Consider the following 18,607-nt stretch of genomic DNA (forward strand, 5'->3'; position numbering starts at 1 on the left):
TATGTGCCTGTGGTTCTGTCAGTGTGATCATGTGATGTATCTGACCCCAGGAATGTGTCAATAAAGTTTCCCCTTCCTGGGACAATGAATTCACGGTGTTCTTATTTCAATTTCCAGGAGTGTATATACATTACCGGTTTTTGTATGACTATTAAAAGATTATCATTAATGTTAGTCTGTTTGGGAATTTTGTAAACCTGGACTAGATACCTGATGAAACAGTTGCCCAGTAATCCACGGTTAACTTCCCCAGACAGCTCACACCTTTCAACCCGCTTTCATAGTCCATCAGTACCGCTTTCAGCATACCAAATTAAAGCTACAACGTTACAACGTTACATTTCAGATGTGTTACGACCCGTGGCTCTACCCTTCATTCGATCCCTGCGAAACCCTACATTTCAGCAGGATAATACGCGACAGCATGTTGCAGTTCCTGTGCGGGCCTTTCTGGATACAGAAAATGTTCGACTGCTGCCCTGGCCAACACATTCTGTAGATCCCTCACCAATTGAAAACGTCTGGTCAATGGTGACCGAGCAACTGGCTCGTCACAATACGCCAGCCACTGCTCTTGACCAACTGTGGTATCGTGTTGAAGCTGCATGGGAACCTATACCTGTACACGGCATCCGAGCTCTGACTCAATGCCCAGGCGTATCAAGGCCGTTATTACGGCCAGAGGTGGTTGTTCTGGGTACTGATTTCTCAGGATCTATGCACCCAAATTGCGTGAAAATGTAGTCACACGTCAGTTCTAGTATAATATATTTGTCCAATGAATACCCGTTTATCATCTACATTTCATCTTGGTGTAGCAATTTTAATGGCCAGTAGTGTACGTTCCACGACTCGGTAAATATGTCAGGGCGGTATCAGTCGCAACGAGAAACAGCAATAAGGTGAATTTTCCGTACATCGATGGCAGCATACTACCCGAACATTCATCGACTTTGTAGAGACTCTTACACTGGAAGAATGTTGTACTTTAGTTCCTCATACGGACTGGCAAACCATCGGGCAGAACGTGTGATCCTGCAGAGAGGGAGACGGGCAGAGTGAAGCAGTGCTGGGTCTGGTTTTGATGCCTATCTGCATGCCGGAGAGAAGCCGGTGGCTGCGTCCACCGGGCTTACGCAAGCGGCGCCGCCCGCCGATCGCATTCCTGGGCGCGCCGCGGCTCCAGATGACCCTCTCCAGCGCGTGGGCTCGGCCCGTCCTCGCCGGCAGGCTGGAGAGCGGGGCGCAGTCTTCGACGGCCGCCTCCATTAAGTCAGCAGCAGGCCGATGCGAGCAGCGGCGCGCCTGTCCTCTTCTTGTCGCGGAGGAGCGCCAGCTTTCATCGTCTGAGCGGTCAAGGCGAAGAGTGCGATTTCACTGTGCGGCATACATTGAAGGAAATGGAAAGTGTTACGCCATGAACACCTTGAGTGGACGCTACCAAACTGGTACACAAATATTTTCATGTCTTGTTGCACCAGAAATACAAAAGAAGTTTTGCATCACCTCGTTTCCGAGAGTCCCGGAACTTGGAATAGAGATCAAGATAAATGTTATTTCCGCCCTTTTTATTGCTCATGGAAACCACACATTGAATGTTGTACCACCATACAGCGAGACCTGCAGAGGTGGTGGTCCAGATTTCTCTACACACCGGTACCTCTAATACCCAGTAGCACGTCCTATTGCATTGATTCATGCCAGTATTCGTCGTGGCATACTGTCCACAAGTTCATCAAGGCACTGTTGGTCCAGATTGTCCCACTCCTCAAAGGCAATTCGGCGTAGATCCCTCAGAGTGGTTGGTGCGTCAGGTCGTCCATAAGCAGCCCTTTTCAATCTATGCCAGGCATGTCTGGACAACATGCTGGCCACTCTAGTCGACCGATGTCGTTATCCTGAAGGCAGTCGTTCACAAGATGTGTACGATGGGGGCGCGAATTGTCGTCCATGAAGACGAGTGCCTCGCCATTATCCTGCTGATATGGTTGCACTATCGGTCGGAGGATGGCATTCACGTGTCGTACAGTCGTTTCGGCGCCTTCCATGACCACCAGCGGCGTACGTTGGCCCCACATGATGCCACCCCAAATAACCAGGGAATTTCCACCTTGCTGCACTCGCTGGACAGTGTATCTAATGCGTTCAGCCTGACCGGGTTCCCTCCAAACACCACTCCGACGATTGTCTGGTTCAAGGCAGATGTGACACTCATCAGTGAAGAGAACGTGATGCCAATCCTGAACGATCCATTCGCCATGTTGTTGGGCCCATCTGTACCGCACTGCGTGGTGTTGTGGTTGCAAAGATGGACCTCGTATGGACGTGGTGAGTGAAGTTGCGCATCATGCAGCCTATTGCACACGACGCCCTGTGGCTGCACGAAAAGCATTATTCAACATGGTGCCGTTGCTGTCAGGATTCCTCCGAGCCATACTCCGTAGGTATCAGTCATCCACTACAGTAGTAACCTTTGGGCTGTCTCTGTGTATATCCTCCATGTCCGTACAACATTGCTTTGGTTCACTCCGAAACGCCTGGACGCATCCCTTGATGAGAGCCCTTCCTGGCACAAAGTAAAAATGCGGATGCGATAGAACCGTGGTATTGACGGTCTAGTAGTCATGGTTGAACTACAGACAACACGAGCCGTGTTCTACCTCTTTCCTGGTGGAAAGACTGGAACTGATCGGCTGTCGCCCCTCTCCTCCCCCCCCCTCCCCTCCCGTCTAATAGGCGCTGCTCATGTATGGTTGTTTACATCTTTGGGCAGGTTGAGTGACATCTCTGAACAGTCAAACGGACTGTGTTTGTCATACAATATCCACAGTCAACGTCTATGTTCAGGAGTTCTGGGTATCGGGGTGATGCGAAACTTTTTTTTATATGTGTATAATGATGCATGTAAAGAATTAGAATGGCAAGAAGCTGACAAAGCTATTACGTAGGCTCCAGTGGCGGGATAGAAGCTGCTGGTATGAAACTCATTTTCCATAGGCCTTTGCCAAACTATGGAGTAAGATACACACAGTATTTAGGAGATGGAAACTCTAGTGCTTTCAAGAATGTAGTTGTAAATCAGCCCTTCGGAAAAGACTGCAGTATTGAAAAACTGGAACGCTTAGGCCACATTCAGAAGAGGATGGGTGGACGACTCAGAAGAGTTGTTGCAGACAATAAAGCTACTGGAGGTTGGGAAGCCACTGGGAGGCGAAAACAGACTAACAAAGAAGAGAATTGACAGCCTGCAAATCTATTATGGTGCTGCAATTGTAAATAACGTCACAGATTAGGACAATTTGAGGAAGGCGGTATGGGCCATTTAGTTTCATTACTTGTCGACAGACACTACACCTCAACATGGCCTACATTCTAATGAATGGTGCAAATTTCTAAAAGCAAGGAAAGTGGAGAAACTTACAGCCATAAAAATAACCTTTCCTATGAGGTTTCAGTGGTCATTAAACCAAATTTTCGAGCTCTGGCTTCACCTGAACTGCTCTTGATATGGGTGCATGGCAAAATGCTGAACCCAAATCAAATGCTCTTATTTCTAAGAGATGTCCAAAGGCTGTGTTTGTTTCCAATTTGCCGGCCGCTGTGACCGAGTAGTTCTAGGCGCTTCAGTCCGGAACCACGCAGCTGCTACGGTCGCAGGTTCGAATCTTGCCTTGGGCATGGATGTGTGTGATGTCCTTAGGTTAGTTAGGTTTAAGTACTTGTAAGTTCTAGGGGACTGATGACCTCAGATGTTAAGTCCCATAGTGCTTAGAGCCTTTTGAATTTTTGTTTCCAATTTGGTAGTGAAAATTTCTGCTTTGGAAGCTGCAGTGGAATTTAGTGATGGGTATGTGGCAAGACTTCACATCCTCAGCAAGTTGAACTTTACACCTGGTGTCATCACTGAGCAGATACTGCGAATCATTCATGTGCAACGAATCGCGAAGGCCGACACTTTGTAACCCCTGACACAGCACTCGTTAAAGTCTGTGCTATGGTAAGAGAGCGGAATTCACCTTATAAGAAAGGATTTTCGCATAGATATCGACCGCGTGTAGCTGAATGGTGGCAAATCAGACTTACATCCACTCTGTAATAACAATGATCCGTCAAGTAAGTTCGAAATGCAATCACATGTCAGGATGGATCAAAATCAAACCAGAAGATGCTACCAATGTGACAATAATACGGTCGCCAGCCTAATTAGGCATAAACTGAGTTTCTTCCCTGTACAAGTTGGTATATATTCATGCAAAACAACAAGTTGTAACACTGCATAATATAGTAGAATTTTAGAACCAGAACATCTATCGAACTGATAGTTTCACGTTCTATACTGATATGGAAAATCATGAATACATAACACTACACTATAATGTTTACTACAAAACTCTATACTGTCTATTAATCTGATTAAAATCGGCCATAGGTTGCCCTAGAAATAGTACTTTCATGCCACACACAAAATGTCAATTTTGATAAAGATAAAACACTGATAAATTATGACTTTTACGTTGACTTTAACTTTTGCTGGTCAAACCAATTTAGAACACTTCAGAATTCAAATGAATAAAAAGGGGGGGGGGGGGGACCCTGAAACTGTTGAGATCACTGTATTAAAAAAATTGATTACTGAATTTATTATGCGTTCAAGATTTACAGTATATAAGTTAGTACTCTTTTCATCTTATTTACTGCTCATTTAAATACCTTTATATCTGTCTCGAAATAATTAAACTTCATTACTATATCAATACTAATGTTATCTTTCGACTGCGTTAGATCTTCGCTATTCATTTACTGGTTCATTAACATAACATTTCTTTAAACACCATTCTAATATAGCTAGTTCTGCAAATAATTATTACTAACACAATTTTTAATTTTCATTTCGGGACACTCGCATTGCACAACCTTTGGAAAGGACCCTGCCTAGGTTAGTTGTGAGGATAATTAAATGATGGAAAAGTTCTGGTAAAATTTAGGTTATTATTGCACCAAGCAAACACAGTTCACTCTCTGATCCATACGAATACAGTACTAAAAGTTTCAGCCTGCTAGTATCGATGCGGCGGTTGGCGGGCGGCAAGACGGCGAGGCACAGAGCACACATACAACCACAGCTATGGCTCTTGTCGTATCGGCACTTTAATTCTTCTTAGCGTCGCAATAGTTTTCCATTTAGTGCCTATGGAATTTTGCCATGCTGTGTGGGCGTTGGAACGGCATACCCGAGGCTCAGTGAAACTATGTCTTCCAGGAGAGCCTCCTCGCTCCAGAAGGTGTTGCTCAAACCAGTGCCAAACTCCAACTACTGCTGAGCCCGTTGTGCCGTGTAGTGCCCGCGTGCATTTTCCCGCGCTCGCCTGCCATCCACCTTTTACCTCTCCCTTACAGACAGGGTATTCACCCGAGGTTTTGCATTCTACATATCCTAACACATTGCCTACGTATGGACCAGACGCACAGTTACAATTTTAAACATCTTACAACATGTGTTACATTTAAATTCTATTACAATATTACTTGACATTTGACATAAACATTAATCTTCACAGTGAAACTTATTTACAGTTTTCTTAAAATAATGGCATGAAACAAAAAGAAATGAAATCAGAACATCAATTACACAAGTTTATTCTAAAATCAGATGAAAAGAATTACTTATATGTTCAATAGTACAGAGTCGTTGTTGTTGCAACTTCAGTAGAGAATATGGAAAAAATTGCTAAGCAAAGGAACAGAGGAGCTAACAGAGCTCCAGAGGATGATGAGGGAGAACTGGAATACGGATATGGGCAATTTTAGCTAAGGTAAAAATCTTAAAACATTTCATCTAAAATTTAAAACCATTTTCCTGCAATTTAAGGTTTTCTCCTTTTAGGAACTCATATATCAGAAACTATTGGAAGGGTTTAAATGAAATTTTGCACACCTATTCTCTTACATGGAAGCAGTATTTAAGTCTGTGTAGAGTTGTCAGTGCTAAGAGACAAGCAGCACTTTGTGAAATAACGGCCTAAATAAATCTGGGACGTACGACGAACGTATCCGCTAGGACAGTTCGGCGAAATTAACGGGCTACGGCAGCGGACGAGCGACGCGAGTGCCTTTAATACCGCTCGACATCGCCTGCAGCGACTCTACTTGGCTCCTGAATACTTCTGTTGGATTCTAGACGACAGCAAAACCATGGACTGGTCAGATGAGTCCCAGTTTCAGTTGGTAAGAAGTGGTGGTAGGGTTCGAATGAGGTGCACACTCCACGAAGCCATGGACCCAAGATGTCAACACGGCGCTGTGCAGGCTGGAGGCGCTCCATATTGATGTGCGCTGTGTTTACACGGAATGGGTTAGGTCCCATGCTCGAACTGAACCGGTCATTGACTGGAAATGGTTATATTTGGTAGTGGGTGACTATTTGTAGCCATTCGTGGACTTCATTTTGTCAAACAACGATGTAATTTTTATGGATAACAATACGCCATATGAACTGGCCACAATTGTTCGCGATTGATTTGAAGAACACTCTGGGCAATTTGAGCGAATTAGTTGGCGCACAGATTGCCCGACATGAATCCTATTGAACATTTATGGGACATGACTGAGACGTCAGGTCGTTCGCAAAATTATGCAGTGGCAACAGTTTAGAAGTTACGAACGTCTGTAGGGATACCATAGGTCAGAATCTCTGCAGGGGACTTCCAAAAACTTGTCTACATCACGGCAAGTTGCCGCACTACGTCGGGCAAACGAGGTCCGTGACAGTATTAGGATGTGTCCCTTGACTATTACCACCTCAGTATGTTTTGGCATACCTCCACAATAAATAACAGGAAAGTGTTAGAATGTCTACGAACGCACAGTGAGGCTGTTAAAAAGATTTTTTTCTATCATCCGCTCATGTCCACTACTTCTTGTTGTCGTTGTTATCATAGTTTTTATGAAGGGATGATAGTCCTCCTTGCAAAACTGGATGCAGCTTTTTAAATACGAGTATGTGTATGTACACCAGTTAGTGAAATATTGTAACACTCTACACACTGTTCTTCTCAGACTACATAAAAAGTCATGAGGTCAAAGTTATTACTTGTGCAAGCACTTGTCTGAGATACTTCACTTCCTACTTCCAACCCACATGGCTTTAAAGATATTATTATACAGTTATTCCAGAGATTTCAACGTTAGCAGTGTCACTTATAATTCATTTTTAATTTACCGTTTCTAATGGTTTCAATAATCAATCATTATTGTCAAACATTATTTTCAGATACAAATAATTTAAAAAAGAAACAAAAAGATATGCACCACAATTCTGAGTTAAAATGACTTGACTGCAAAGACATTTTGATAATTCATTTTACAGTGATACAAATGGGACTGTTATGTAAATAATATCCACATTATAAATATAGATGTAAAAATTTCGCTAAAGAAGAGTTTTGTTGGAACGTGGTGTTTACTAATGCAGTGTATCGCGTTCTTCATTGCTGACTGAGTTCGTATCACTGACCAGTTTCATTACAATTGGTAGTAGTCGACGTGGGTGAAGGCATGGGACAGGAGAAAAAACGAGGAATTTGACAGAACTTACGTGATGAAGAGATTTCAAAAGAAGTGTCATGACCGAGAGAAAGGCCGGCCAGTGTGGCCGAGTGGTTCTAGGCGCTTCAGTCTGGAACCGCGAGACCGCTACGGTCGCAGGTTCGAATCCTGCCTCGGGCATGGATGTGTGTGATGTCCTTAGGTTAGTTAGGTTTAAGTAGTTCTAAGTTCTAGGGGACTGATGACCCCATATGTTGAGTCCCATAGTGCTCAGAGCTTTACCACTGCGCAGGACAAAAACTGGTCTCATACGTTAACTTTTTTATCCGATGAACATCCATGTAAATTAGCCACAACGTGTAGCTTCGAAATGTTGGTAAGGCATTCTTTGTATTAGAGTTTATCCTGTTTTGCACAATAGACATAAAGTACAGGGCTTAATGTGATCTCAGATCTTCCGATTCACAACAGGTATTCGAGAACAGATCAAGAAACATGGATGTCAGTACCAAGGAAATTTTGGTGTTTATTGTATAGAGAAAGATTAGAGAAAGATATTAGTTAAAGCGGTGGCTTTCACAGGTATTCCTGATATCGAGGAAAGACTGCCGAACTGTCTCTCAGCTTCAAGCGGACAGTTTATTTTGCTTGTTTACGAACTACGAAGAGGTCTTCTTAAATTCCGTGCTAGAAAAGTTTCACTGGAAGAAACTCAGTATCTCGTGGTCTTGTAGTCAGCGTTGCTGTCTCTCCATCACGTGGTCCCCGGTTTGATTCCCGGAACGGTCGGGAATTTTCTCGTCTCGCAAGTGGGTTGCCATCATACATTCGCCATCATCGAGGCAAAATTCAACGAAGTGGCGTTAAATAAAAAGGCCTGCATCAAGAGGTCATTCACCAGTTGGGGTTTCCCGGCCAAAAATTATCCTAAATCCATTTTATTTCTCAAAGAAGGAATATTGCAGAAGCTGGTCCAGCAGTCATCTAAGATATGATCATAAAATGTATCTTTAACTGTGAAGCATAGTGTATACTGTTCAAAGTTAGCTTCATGTTTCGTATGTCATATTCAAGATAAACGTTGTGGTTTGAACTGTGTTAATTGAACAAAAGATATCAGAGACATATATATATATATATATATATATATATATATATATATATATATATATATATATATATATATGACGGTAGTATCTGTTCCCGAAAGAACAGTTACCGTGGATGACCATGCAGCCTTGCTGGAAATGAAATGATAATTAAATGGACACCCTAGCTGCAAACAGGCGTTGGTGTACTTCATTGGGGACATGTTGAAAATGTGTGCCCCGACCGGCACTCGAACCCGGGATCTCCTGCTTACATGGCAGACGCTCTATCCATCTGAGCCACCGTGGGCACAGAGGATAGTGCGTCTGCAGGGACTTGTCCCTTGCACGCTCCCCGTGAGATCCACATTCCCAACATGTCCACACCACTACATTCGTAGTGCGCCTAATAGATGTTTGCCCATCATACTCATTACTCGTGGCAGATTAATCTACCAAGTCCCGTACGAGTTCGGGCATAGCGTGTGCGTTCGCACAAGAAGGTCAATGGCCGGGAAGCCATATTTTAACTATATATGACGGTAGTATCTGTTCCCGAAAGAACAGTTACCGTGGATGACCATGCAGCTTTGCTAGAAATGAAATGATAATTAAATGGACACCCTAGCTGCAAACAGGCGTTGGTGTACTTCATTGGGGACAAGGGATAAGTCCCTGCAGACGCACTATCCTCTGTGCCCACGGTGATGGATAGAGCGTCTGCCATGGAAGCAGGAGATCCCGGGTTCGAGTCCCGGTCGGGGTACACATTTTCAACATGTCCCCAATGAAGTACACCAACGCCTGTTTGCAGCTAGGGTGTCCATTTAATTATCATTTCATATCAGAGACAGTTAAAAGCTCGGTTACACAGTTTCCGTTACAGACTTGTAACTGACTTCTTATTCCTATGCAAGAATTTCTCTGTAGTTCAGACGGATTTTTTAAGGAGAAAGATGGTTAAACCATATGTGCTTTCAGTTATACTTTTTCTTCCAATGGGAGGACTGTCAAAAAGTTTTATAGCTGTGGTTGTCGCTCCTTTCTATGCCAATTTTAGATACGCAAGAGGGAAGCGCACATCATTTAACCCACAAGTATCGTTTTTTGTTCAAATGGTTCAAATGGCTCTGAGCACTATGGGACTCAAAATCTTAGGTCGTAAGTCCCCTAGAACTTAGAACTACTTAAACCTAACCAACCTAAGGACATCACACACACCCATGCCCGAGGCAGGATTCGAACCTGCGACCGTAGCAGTCCCGCGGTTCCGGACTGCAGCGCAGGAACCGCACGGCCACCGCGGCCGGCCGTTGTTTGTGAATATCTCTGTTGCTCACGATCTGCAATATACACTTAACAACAAATTTCATCAGTGAATGAATGTACTTCGGGACTATGATTCATATTTCCAACTGCTTAAACCGGTGCCCGGAAGATGAAAGTATGTGATCCTCACATATAATTCTAATTATTTTCATTTGTGCAATGAATACTTTTTGCCAAGATGGGTGGAGGCGGTGAGAGCTACAATAGAATATTGTCCCTTGGGACATCAGTGAATAAAAACTTCTAGAACGTTTATATCGCTGATTCCTACACACACAGTGTTATCTATTAATATTGCGGCAAAAATTGATTAATGCGAATTTCGTGACAGGTTAAGCAGCTTAACTAACGGATTTCCTATACTTACTTCTACTTTTGCTTACCAACTTCGTCCTGTTGGAGCACTATGAAAACCGAGACACAAAACGACAAAAAATCTATTCGCAATGATATTTTAGAATCGCAATAATAGTCTAAATGAGAAGCAGATTTAAGAGACGTGAAACGACGAGAATCTAAATCCTTTATTACCCCTGTGATAGGATATATTTTATATACACATTTCGGTAAATTATTGGTGGAGTTCAGAGATGCAGTTATTTGAATATCACAGTTAAATGTTTAAAGTATTTTCTACTGCTCAGATTCGATTATTTTCTGGAATGGCACATGCAAAGATTCACGCCCGCAGAATGATGTGCGTTTAAAAAGTTGTTAGCTGTTGTCACACGAAATATTGTCTTGTGATTAGTACAGCTGAGTACAGAAATGAAGGATGACTTAATATGTGAGAAATGACTACAAAAGGACGAGTTTCAGTAAAAGTATAAAGTCATACATGTATCTATCTATCGAACAACTTATAGTCGCTTATTGTAGATAGCTAACCAATTCGCAACCTACTTGGTTGCTCGCCAGCGGAACAACTTAGATCGGCGAAGTAGAGTCCCAGTGAAATTTTCCACCTGCGTCGTCCCCTTTCTTTCTGCTGAAACTCCGCCAGTACGCAGTTGAAGGCGAGGGAACTTTGTGTGTACGGCAACATTCTGCGTTATTGTAAGGGGGGATCACGAAGGGCCGAAGAAAACTTTGTTCCTAATAAAACTTTCTCAGAGAAGGGAAACATTTCAGGAAGTTTCCAAATAAGAGCATTTGGAAACGAGAACTCCGACTTGTAATTTACGAAATGACTAAGGTCTTGTTGGAGTTTTGTAGCAATTCTTACCAGAAAAGTAAACTGCTTGTGAAAGATCTCGTGAAGTGATGTGCGAGGAAGAAAAATACACATTTTCACACGCCCACTTTCGCGCAACCATAAAACTTCAGTTGGGCAGGAGACAATACTTGTTTTTACTCGTAGCAAAGTTTCCCTATTACATTCTTAAATAGTTCTAGAAACAGTAGAGGCCAATGATGTGATAACAGTGTGAAAACGCTGTAGGGCTTGAGTAATTTTGCTTACGGCTTGTTCCTGTTACCTGAAAAACTGCAGACTAAAAGCAACAGCTACATCCGTAATCTTTATAGAAGGAATAACCAATATTTTTTTGTTCTTGATTCATCTGATCGTTCTTGAAAAAGTGTTTGTTGTTGGATTTTTTTTGAAGAAGCAACCAAGACATGTTGATGTGCGATCGAACAAAAGAAATATTATCGTGTAACATCCGAACAACGAGGATGGCCGGTAACATAAGCTTGGAAATGGGAGTGATAGGGAAGGAAATTGGTAGCATACGTTTTCTAAGAAACGTATCTCTAAATATTAGAGCGAAAGCGTAATTGAAGTTCAACAACTTTCCCTACTACCAGGAGATAAGAGAGCGACGTTGAGCATCGCGTGTAAGAATTACGGAAGTTCACTTGCCAAAAAGTGTCGGTCAATATATTACTTCCTCTTACACACATCGCTAGCCATTTTAATTGCAATACCGTAAGGGCAACATGCAGAAACATGAAAGTGGTAACAATTGTACAACGTGCTTGGATATGCAAATGAATAGCATTTCAGCTCAACCGCACAGATAGGAGGCGACGCAATCCACACTCTGTAAATAAGAAAAGATTTCACAGCAAGCTTCCTAATCAGAAATCCTTACTGAATGTTGACTCATCGTGAGAAGGTCGTGTTGAGCTCGTATAAGTAAGAGAAACATTTACTATCACCTAATCGGACTTGGACACCGGCAGGTTGGTGCCCTGACGAGACCTGAGTTTTCTCGTTCCGTCAATATCGCTGTTCACCTTGGTCAGGATCCCACGAAGTGTCATGCGAACATGGAACCAGGGGCTCAGGAAGGCCATACTCAACGCCATACAGGACGTCAACGACCCCATGTGAATTTCGCTCGGCCGTACAGGGTCATACAGCCCCGTCACATACTTTCAGTCAGAAAATGGGTGCGTATACAGCAAGACAAGTATCCACAAGGACAGTCCGATGGCGTCTTGAGTATCATCTAGGGAAACACGTCGATTATTTTTAGATGTAATACGTCGTACAGTCGCATCGATGTTATGGCGGTCCGTAGAAAAACACATTAGTATTTCCAAAAAATCCCTCCTGTTTGCAACTGTTTACGAATGTGGTTTGCATAAGCCCGAAACTGAGAGATAGCACTTACTTTCATCGGGACCAAAACATGTTATAAATTACAAAGACAGCGCCGGCCAAGCGGTTCTAGGTGCTTAAGTCCGGAACCACGCGGCTGCTCCGGTCGCAGGTTCGAATCCTGCCTCGGGTATGGATGTGTGTGGTGTCTTTAGATTAGTTAGATTTACGTAGTTCTAAGTCTAGGGGACCGATGACCTCCGATGTTAAGTCCTATAGTGCTTAGAGCCATTTGAACCATTTGAACAAAGACAGCTACAACAAAAACACAGTTGTACAAAAGTCGCAATATTTCTTTTCCATGATTTGCAAAATCAAAATTTTGCTGAATCTCATACCTTTAAATCAGTTCGTTCATTCAGAACTTACGCAACCTGTTAAAATAATCTCTCAGATGGAGCAAATATTCCTACCATTGAATACTTAATTGCGATTTTACAGAATTTTAGAAGTTGCATATATTCTTCTCAAATTTACAAGGATTTCTGTTAATTTCGTCTTCAATAGTTCTCTGTTAAATTGGAAGTTCGTCAGAAAGGATGACTTCAGGCTTACTACTCTTCGTAATAATTTATGATGGCCAGTCGATACTGAATAAGTCTCTTCATTTTTGCGCTGTGCAAGGTGGTTGGGCGTACATTTAAACACCGATTTTAACAGCCACGACCAAGTACACGTCACAGATAAAATCAAAGTTGTCGTAGTAGTTCTAGAATTTATTGGAGTTCTTCCTGGTAAACGACGCTGACGACCAATTATGTCTGATCAGTCATAGGGATTGGTCGACCACTGCTGTGCATGTACCTTAATAACAACAACATTTGTCTACAACAGATTTTGTCAGGCTAACAATTCGTCCAGCGAGCGACTGAGTAGTTCTACTCATGATTTTATATTGAGGAGCAACTGTCTTCATTAGGTTCTTAAAGCTTTCATTCTCAATAACTAAATATGGGTAGTTTCTTTAAAAGTCAAATATAACAAACAGTTCAAACTTGCAGGAGAGCTTCTGTAAAGTTTGGAAGGTAGGGGACGAGGTACTGGCAGAAGTAAAGCTGTGAGTAGCGGGCGTGAGTCGTGCTTCGGTAGCTCAGTTGGTAGAGCACTTGCCCGCGAAAGGCAAAGGTCCCGAGTTCGAGTCTCGGTCGGGCACACAGTTTTAATCTGCCAGGAAGTTCCATATCAGCGCACACTCCGCTGCAGAGTGAAAATCTCATTCTGATAACAAACAGTTGTTTCCTTGTCTTCATTTCAGATCGAGAATAAAAGAACATATACTGGAAACAATGCTATGGTTTTAAGATGCTCTTGAGGATTACTGCGGCGGAGCGGGGTCGGTGGTCTACATTCTCTCTTTCACTCAGTTGAAAGTCCACCTACCTCAATATGCTTCTTTCCGACGTCACTTCGCCGCGCTGGATTAGCCGAGCGGTCTTAAGGCGCTGCAGTCATGGACTGTGCGGCTGGTCCCGGCGGAGGCTCGAGTCCTCCCTCGGGCATGGGTGTGTGTGTTTGTCCTTAGGATAATTTAGGTTAAGTATTGTGAAAGCTTAGGGACTGATGACCTTAGCAATTAATTCTCATAATATCTCACACAATTTTTTTTTTTTTTTTTTTTTTTTTTTTTTTTTTTTGTTACGTCCCTTCACTCTGTAGTAGCAGATACGTGCTAAGCAGTGTAAACCAGCGTTGATGAAACCACTACTTAATACCTACCAAACACAGGCCGCGTAACTCGAGTTGAAAGTCTGCTCCTGAAAGTTCATTTCTAAAAAATCGAGCGCTCGGAGGATGCGGTCTATTTGCAGAAGCATTTAAAATTAGATTGAATCTGAAACTTCCTGGCAGATTAAAACTGTGTGCCCGACCGAGACTCGAACTCGGGACCTTTGCCTTTCGCGGGCAAGTGCTCTACCATCTGAGCTACCGAAGTACGACTCACGCCCAGTCCTCTCAGCTTTACTTCTGCCAGTACCTCGTCTCCTACCTTCCAAACTTTACAGAAGCTCTCCTGCGAACCATGCAGAACTGGCACTCCTGAAAGAAAGGATACTGCGGAGACATGGCTTAGCCACAGCCTGGGGGATGTTTCGAGAATGAAAGGCAAAGGTCCCGAGTTCGAGTCTCGGTCGGGCACACAGTTTTAATCTGCCAGGAAGTTTCGTATCAGCGCACACTCCGCTGCAGAGTGAAAATCTCATTCTAGATTGAATCTGTTCTTTATTCATATGGAAACACATGAAATGGCTATCAAGTCCGTATTTAATAGGGTAATGCTCTATTATTCAAAGTTCACTGTCTGTACAACATAGTTTCACTCGAAAAGCAGCCAGAATTTTTGCAAGTCCGACCCGACTAATTTTCACGTTCTACCAGGTACCGACTCACAACTACTAAACGTTCGGTCGTTTCAGTGGTCTTCTTCGAAAGAAGTGCTCGCCGAAGAATTCCGTTCAGAGCACGAAACATGCCACGCCTAATTGTTACTATGACCAGAAAGTTCAAACGCTCATAGCTTTCAAACTATTTAATTTAGAAACAAGTAACTTTCACTAAAATATTCGTAACTCCAGTCACTATTCGAACCTCAGGTAACTCACTATTTCATTTTTCAGAGTATTTTTACGGAGCTGTCTAAAACGGTGTTATCTGTAGGCCGGTTAGCAAGCGTCTATCTCGAACTGTTCTACTCATTGCCCACTCCACTACATTCGCGCGGGAACACCTTAATTCTGATTGGCTGCTGATCTAAACGACCAATCAGAATGTTCCTTCCAGATTATTCTCGTGGCAAAACTTGCCTAATCCAATCAATAATCTGTTAGTAATTAACGTCATTAAAACTTCAATTTCTAGTATATTGTTTAATCAAAATAAGCGAAGTATGAATTATTCCACAAATTGATAATTACACTTATTCCGTCTCTAACTTCCATTCTAGCTGCTTTTATACAAAAGCCAGCTCATACCGACGTACGTTATCTGAATTATGGCTGCACCATAACTTTCCCACGGTCTGTTTGTACAAGGTTTTACGAAAAATGACACATTGAGTTTTAACTTATGGTCCACATACACTTTCTCATCATTCTCACGCAGCCACACAACAAAATATAATCAGATAATAATTTTGACCGATTTTTGTATTACGTAATGCACAGTGACTACAGTGTTACAAAAAAACTTCTAATTGACTTTTATGCACTGGTAACTTTGTAATAGCTTCAACTGATAACGAAAGTCAATCTGTATTTATTCCTGACTTGGTTAAAAAAAAAAAAAAGTCGCAGGTTCGAATCCTGCCTCGGGCATGGATGTGTGTGATGTCCTTAGGTTAGTTGGGTTTAAGTAGTTCTAAGTTCTAGGGGCCTGATGACCTCAGATGTTTAAGTCCCGTAGTACTCAGAGCCATTTGAACCATTTCATCCCTAGGTTTACACACTACGTAATCTCACTTAACCTAACACATGCTAAGGGCAACAGTCACACCCATTCCCGAGGGAGGACTCCAACCTCACACACGGGGAGCCGTGACCTCAGACGACGCGGCTACCCGCGCGGCATGAAACAAGAAACAGGACAGCCAGAAAAGAACAGGATAACAGCACCACTGAACTGAATGCAGAGTTATAAATGATGACTGACACGTAGCAAGTATATTAAATAATCATTTCTTAAATACAGTAGAAAACGAGAACAACTTGATAGAGTACTGAATGATCTAAGTCCAACCGTGCACAGGCAGGCTGACGACTCCAGCGAGCGACCAAATGGAGTAAATTGCCCTGAAGATGACCCCATCCCGGGTTGAAACCGGTTGGCGGCAAAATAAATAATGCGATTGTGATTGTCATTTTGAATAATTGATGACAAAAAGTAGCACGAAATTTCCGGGTTGAAACCGGTTGGCGGCAAAATAAATAATGCGATTGTGATTGTCATTTTGAATAATTGATGACAAAAAGTAGCACGAAATTTCTATACATTTTGAATACGTGACCTATATTAATAAATACGTGCCTATAATAATAAATAACGTTCCAAGATGTTTTATGGACGTACTCTATCGAGACGTAACTATAATATAAGGTATAACTTTCATAGTACTGCTACACAGATGTAGAAAAAAATGCTTTATAAACGTAGTACCTATCGTTTATTGAGTCAGGAGCAGTTTGTGTTTGCTTTGATTATACAAACTACAGGGAATTATCCTTAAACCATGAGTTTCATATAGACGTGATTGTGTCTCTCAGTCACAGTCACCCTACACGGTATCAGAATAAATCCAGTTTATATCTTTACAGACAGATATACAAGATTAAGTCTAGTATCATCACCAAGAAATTTACTAATTTTAAAATATTCCATCGATATTAAACACAATAACACCTACAGATAGACAGCTACTTTAACGAATTATGATGGCCTGTTACTGTAGCGCATCAGAACGAACAGTTGAGAATGGCACAAATGCCGAAACAAGATTGTCGTGTATCTTTGAAAAAAACAAGAAATAAAATATTTGCAGCTAATCTTGTAAAAGTGTAAATGATCTCATGTAAGGTGCAGGCCTAAATAGCAAGAAGTTATTTAATATAACGTCAAGAGAAACTATGGTGAAGATTTTGCAATATCTACGTCTGGAAGTTAAAATGGTGAAAACTAATTGAAAGCATTCGTTACAACAAACAGTGTCTAACGTGCAAAATCATCACGACACAGACGTGCTTAAATGTGAAAGCAAAATTTGAACTTTTTAAGCGCATAGGAGACATTGGAGCTAATAATGGGCAAAACAAGAAATTAATGAAAAACTAAATCATAAAGACAAACTGAACCAAGATCAACGCAAAGCTCATCTAAAGTTAAATGAAATCCCAACTCCTTTAACGTTTGACTACGTTACTAAATTCATGGATAGATATCTGACATATCAGAAGATACATATGTACAATTCACGAAAAGAAATTAGATAAGTTAATGAAAGAACGATTGTGCACACGTGGACCAGAGCTGGAAATTATTTCACCATTTTAATTCAAGATACGAATAAAAATACCAATATATCGCTCACAACTGAAGTAATATATTTACTAAATAAAAGCCTAAAATATAACTTTGAATCATTATTTCAGAACGCATCTATACAACGTACAGTAGCAGAGACGCAGTGAGTTATAGAAACAGCGTCTGGGAGACGGATGTCCTTTTCCTAATTAGAGGTATAACCATTTCGAAACTACATCAAATGAGCGATTATCCGCCTCAGAAAGTTCCAATGGTCATTTGGCTCGCTTGTGCTCAAGTTCCCTAGTAAATTTCCACGTGGCACAGTCCTCATCTCTTCTTTTACCACTCCTTCATCTATTCACGTTTCCTCTTTTTCTTTCCAAAGGCCGGAAAAGCAACAGGTGTCGATATTCACCATGTTTGCACATCCGAGATTTGACATGAAATTTGCACAATATCGGGTGACTTTCTATAGTAAGTTGTACAATGTTCTTAACAGTCTAAGGAACGCTTTTGGACGTTAGTAATATATAATACAGATCAGGCAAATTATTTTTGACTAAATTTTCGGAAGTCCAGAATTTGTAGGTTCGGATGTTATGAGTAGCAGTGTTCCAATTTCTTACAGATTGTGGACGTGACCAGGGAATTGCTAAGCATAAACTTCCAAAAGCAAGTCTCCCGGATACGTCAGCCCTAGTCTTTCATGAAGAGGAATTGCCGTAAAATATTGTTTATCACGGTACATCTCTTATGCTGAATTCCTGGAAGCGCTGCATGAATGTACCACTGGAAAGTGTGAAATTCTCGTCTCTCAAACTCACCTGTAAACGCACCAGAAAATCCAGCCTAAATTTGAAGCAGTCCGTAAAGCAGGTGCGAGCCTCTCGGTGAAGGTCCGAGTGAACACGGCGCGCACTTGTAACGGACACACCGGGGACGGACAAATTGAGCTGAAACCCGCGGCGACCTCTGACCTTCCGGCGACACGGACTCGCCGTGTGAGGGCGTGTAGCGAATCCCC

This window comes from Schistocerca nitens, chromosome 6 (genome assembly GCF_023898315.1).
Source record: "Schistocerca nitens isolate TAMUIC-IGC-003100 chromosome 6, iqSchNite1.1, whole genome shotgun sequence".
NCBI classification, from domain to species: Eukaryota; Metazoa; Arthropoda; class Insecta; order Orthoptera; family Acrididae; genus Schistocerca; species Schistocerca nitens.